This window comes from Liolophura sinensis, chromosome 7, assembly GCF_032854445.1.
Source record: "Liolophura sinensis isolate JHLJ2023 chromosome 7, CUHK_Ljap_v2, whole genome shotgun sequence".
Lineage (NCBI taxonomy): Eukaryota > Metazoa > Mollusca > Polyplacophora > Chitonida > Chitonidae > Liolophura > Liolophura sinensis.
In genome coordinates this window covers 27,052,414-27,058,413 of record NC_088301.1, presented here as the reverse complement: position 1 = coordinate 27,058,413, position 6,000 = coordinate 27,052,414, and positions in this window count along the sequence as shown.

The window sequence follows — 6,000 nt, the reverse complement described above, 5'->3', positions numbered from 1 at the left end:
CAGAACAGCGACAAAAACCAGAACAGCGACAAAAGCTGATTCCAACACTCACTCACCCCAATGGCTGTTCCAAGAATTCAAGGAAAATAAGTCTAAATCGAAGTTTATAGTTATGTGGTTAATAAAGGAAATTATGTCAATTTTTTTAAAATTGATTTTTGTGGCTTGCTCAGCGTTTCAAAATTACCCTTCTAATTTCTGCACAGAGTTGACAGCTATCACCGTTAAACGTCATGTACATTCATAAACTGACGGAACATGAAGCTTTGACTTTGCTCACTTGTGATTTTAATTTTTGGTAATGAAAGTTGAAATTTTGACGCATTTGGGTTAAGATTTAACATTTATGAGGGGGGTCCAAATTTTCATTTCTAGGGCCCAGAAATAAGCCCCAAAATCGTCTTTGCAATTTTGACTTAATCCTAGAAATGATTTTGTGGAATTGGTCCTTGTATTGTTTTGTGTTGAAAGTTGATCACGTTGACTTCGCTGGTTATATTGGTAACTGCATACATCGTTCATACAGCATTTAGGAAATCATATGAACTGAAATACAATTTTGTCTGACAGACCTGTTATACATAATAGTGTTATACTAATTGCTTCCATTTCGCACAGATGTCACATGCAATCCTTAACTCTCACCATCTGCAGTATCGGCCATGTATCTGCAATGCGCGTCATAACGGAAAAATTAATTACATTCAGACTTCAAGTACGTATCATATGTATGATTGCTGTTTGATGAAAAAGTACACGACTTCAATACATTCGTCTGAACGAATTTGTTATTTTCACGTTATACGTCTGCGTCTATCGAAAGTCTGAATTTGTGGTATATGTAGGGGAGATAAATTTTCCGCGTAAAAGTGTTCGGTTGCTTCCCCTGATTGCACACTCGGCACATCTCATGTTACACAGGAACGCATTGAATGAATGATTATGGCTTAACGCCACATGGGCAATTTTTCAGCACAAAAATATATATCCCTTAACGCTCACGTGGTGCCATGCTATATCACCACATGTAGTTTGCACTGATCTCTACAACATATATAAAAAAAACTGGCATAACCAACAACTGATGGAGCTGTTGTTGCTGGAAGTGAAGTCATAGCATTTTGTCGTCTTGGTAACATCCAGCGAGGATGGTTATTATCACTGTGTAAAGTTTTCAGTTCAATCCAAAACAGGCCGATATATTTTAACTAGGTGTAAAATAACAGTGCATAAAATTATCTCTGTGGCAGCATTATCCAATAAGCGCCTAGGCAAATCTTGAACCCAATTCCATCAATTGCGCATGTGTAACCTGTAAACCCATGAGATATTTTCACCGCCTTTAGGCCTGTGTAGTAATTTGCTCGGAGACTTGCTCTGAAGGGCATTGGACGTGAATTCACATGTCCGAGACGGATGTGGTTGTAAGTCCCTTAGACGCCTGGGGACATTTATTTTATGGTTAATACCTTTAAGTAAGAACTAGCCACAGGTGAAAACGCAACGGATCACTTCACTTAAAACCCATCAATTTTCTACCAAATTAACCATAGGCCTAGCTACAATACGATACAGCGCAATGACCGAAAAGACCGGGTTGGGTCTTTCCAAAAGGTGTTACTGGCTGAATAAATTTGACTATGGGGTACATGTGTAGCTTACCAAGCAGCCGTGAACTGCGCTTCATTGCTCCAAAATACCCTATACTAGGATGCAATTTTGTTCAGTACCGGTAGTTAATACATATACAATCCTTTAATATAGTTACGTATCTTTTTATTTAGTTGAATACAAACAGTTTAGTATATTACAATAACAGATACGAGGCTTAATCAAGAAATACCCAGAATAAAGCGGATAAAAGGTTTTATTGAAAACGCTTAATCCAAGTTGATATTGTCTCCTTCATTATAGTTCCAGTAACCAGTCATACATTAATGACATCTTCTTTTCAACTTTTAAAAGCAAACCTTGAAGTATTTTTTACGTATCGAACAGCAGCGTTGCTCTTCAGTCGGTCCATCTGTGAAATAACAAAGTATAAAGATCATGGTCCGACCCAGTTAACTGAGATATTCAAACGAAATCTTCCACAAATCTTTCACAAATGCTACCTACATGATTTCATGCATCTGTTTTCTCCTTTGGGCTATAAATATGTTGTCCGGGTACTTGTTAGTGAAACCTCGTACCATTCTGTAAATATAAACATATACATGGTTTATTAGCAAAAGTTGCTTTTCTGGTTCGCTTGCTCGCTTCATTTCAGAATTGCAGAAAACCTTTGTACCACTTTGGCGAACGTGCATGAAAGAAAAAAAATACCAAGTGAAATCATGCGACAATAATGTACATTGCAGCTGTCGCGTGACCACGTCAACATGATTAATGAAAAACTGTCGTCTTTGTACAAAACTGATCAATCAAAAAAATCAATTCCCCCCTACCGGATAGAAATGGTTCAAGCCGAGCATAAAATGTCTTCAGTCCAGCCAATCTGTTTTCATTCCTAGTGAAAAACTGACCAAGGGCAAGAAAGCTATAAACCATTTGTAAGAATGTTTGACCGAATTGTTGTCATAAAAAAGTGCCACAGGTCAAAACTGCCATTTCGTTAATCTTCTCTTGATAAAAGACGATATAACAAACGTCCTCTGCCTCTAAAACTATTGAGCTTGACCGATCGTTTGGTAGGCCTGTTCTAAAATATGGACATTTCTAGGAGGCAAGACATACAAGACAAGACTATTGTGTCTGCCTTTTTTTCTATATTTTTCTGTCGCAAAATCTCTCCAAGCGCATGACGTATCTCTTCACTGTATGTTTTGCCTTAAGTTTTCGCCATGCACCAGGCGCAGTTTGCAACTGCTCGGTCAAACAGGGCCCATCATGCGTCCTGAGGAAAATGTCGAATTTCACCAGATATGTATGAAAATTAAGTCTGTGTCTATAAAGACGTAATAAAACTAGCTACAGCTGGATTTGAACACGCGACCCTGTTTGCTGGTGACAAGTGCGTGGTCTGAACTTTTGAACTGTAGGCTGCTCGATCAGTGACGGCCCTCCAGTCCGTGGGTCGTGATGCACGGTAGTGACTCTGGTCCAAAATAAATTGACAATTGTTTTCTTGCGATAAATGAGTATATACCAGCTAGCGCACAAATCCCAATACCACAGACTTGGGTGAACAATAAACTACACAGCTTGGACCTAAACTATTTTAGACATAAAAGATTCATGTGTTGATATCCTGTCTGTTAAAGTAAAAGAAGCTAAAATATGAAGCAAGGTTCATCATAAAGACGACTGAAAACTATTCGTAAAAGTATTGTGATATATTTTTTTAAATTTTTTTGAAGAGTGTTGAAAGGCATTGAAATATATGAATTCTATGGTGGGCTTTATGAGCCATACTGACGATATCTAGAAACTCTGACGTCACATCACCTTTTTTGTCCTGCTGTTCACCAAGGAAGGACTTTTTGAGAACATTGTTTAGGGATCATTTACCCATGGGTAAAAAGAGTTATTCCAGCATTCAGTGACGGAGTTAGAGTTCAGAAACTCTGACAGTATGGTCCATAAAACCGACCTTACAATTCAAACGTTTGACCTCCTTTAACTCTCTTCACAAAAATCTAAAATAAATTTTTTAAAAAGTATATTTATGCATAGTTTTAAATGGTTTGTTAAGTGATGCCTTCGATTTTCTGAGGTCGTCTCCCTTAACAGGAGCCATTCGTTTAACGAAGGGCCTCAAAAACATACAAGACATCATCGACTTTTTACAGGATGGCGCAGCTTCATTGTTAATTTGCGTTTGTTTCTGGAAATTTACACTGTATGTCTAGCAATGTTCGTCATAATCCGGTATACGATACGTATAAGTTAGTATGCGATCACTGTGAGTTCAAGTCCAGCACGTGCTGGCTTCCTCTCCGGCCGTAAGTGGGAAGGTCTGTCAGCAACCTGCGGATAGCCGTGGGTCTCCCCCAGGCTCTGCCCGTTTCCCCCCACCATAATGCTGGCCGCCTTCGTATAAGAAAAATATTAAGTAAATATAAGTTAGTATATACGATCTGTATGGTGCTATGCTGTTGATATCATACGGTGAGGACTTATCACATCATTGTGTATATGTTTGCCTTGATACCTGCGTTCATGAGCCAATACGTATAGAGCCAATGCAACAGGGCGGCGCTGCTGCATATGAGGCCTACTTTTGAAAATAGTCGGTCTATTCATAATGACTAAGACAAAGAAATATTCCAACCTTAAATGAATTTATTTAACTTATGCAAACTGGTGACGATCCGACAAGAATGGTTGTTTACTTGTAAAGAACACTTACTAAAATCTGAATAAACCAGTGCAATTACGTGTGCAGGGCGAAATAAACTGAAAAATTGTCAATTCAAACCGCAGTGCATAATACCAACAGATAGCGAAAGTGCTGCTGATATATAATGTGACCACTGCTCGCGTTGTAACATGTTACCAAATTACATGCGATAACGTATGTCGAAATCGCACGAAACGTCGCACAGTATAGGCCCTATCGCGTATACTGTAACCGAAGATACACTGATATCTTGGAACTTTGGACTCCACCTTGGCAACGGCGAGTAATAGCTCAAAACATCGTTCAACTTTTAAATTATGCCTATCGTACAATCAACCAGGCAATCAAACACGTTAAACAATACCTTAACAAATATTAAACATGTAGTAACTGATCAAAGTTGAACGCACGAGGATCTGTTTATACTTGTACGGAATTGAGTATAGATAAAAACGTATATAGGTCAAAAAGCTGGTCAAATTCCACACATGTCGATCATTTAGCCGAAACTGTCAGCTCTGTTTAAATACATGTTGACGACGGAGAGTTAATTTTTGCAATTCGTAAGTCCTCTAAAATCAGGAAGCGAATTGTGAAAACTAATATCTCGAGAGATAAGAGTCATATCTTATAGCGAGATCTCACCACGCCTATTTATTGATCGTCGCCAAGGAGTAATTGCTTTACACAGAGGACACTTGTCAAAGATAACCGCAGCGATGGGACTTGGAAATAAAGAGATAAAAAGCATGTCTAAACTTCAGGTGTAGGCCTGTAGGTCTACAGGTGTTTACAAGCTGTTCACACTGTCGTCGTCAGATTTAAGCAAACCTGACAAGAGGATACACGTTGTTAAATGCGTAAACTGTTAATTGAAACTTGTCTTTGGCTAATATACGGTGTGCTTATCTCTTTGTCACGCGTGGGAAAGTTTGTCATGAAGGGTGGTTTACCCCTGAGGCAAAGGTTATAATGCAACCCGCTTTATAAACTTGGGGAACTTTATTACGGAAATTTTGAGATTTTGAACGATAACATGGGCTATTCTAATATAACAGTAAATAATCAATGGAATTTGCGCTGATCGATTTATTTTCTTTTTTTGTTGTTGTTGTTGTTGTCAAAATATCTTCTTTAAACAACAATCAGCCAACCAGTTAATGTAGGAGGGTGGGGCCTCTGTGGTGGAGGTGTTTTGCACGCCAATGTGACGCAATGACCCAGGAGCCTCTCGCCAATGCGGTCGCTGTGAGTTGTCCAGTTCAAGCTGGCTTCCTCTCCGGCCGTAGGTGGGAAGGTCTGTCAGCAACCTGCGGATGGTTGTGGGTTTCCCCCCGGACTCTGTCCGTTTTCCTCCCACCATAACGCTGACCGCCGTCGTACACGTGAAATATTCTTGAGTACGGCATAAAATACCAATGAAATAAATAAATCAAATAAATTAATTTAGGTTCCCATCTCGCTACATTTTAGGGATCGTTATGTTGGATCAACGGGTCAAATTTGAAAAAGCCTCCGTTTCAGATACAACCCTGTATTGCTGACTGCATTGTTCTCGTGTCCTCCTCTTCTCGTTGGAATATCACGCGTAACTGGTAAATTTCGACCAAATCTCAATTAAATCTCAACTGAAATTTCGACGAAATCTTGACCGAATT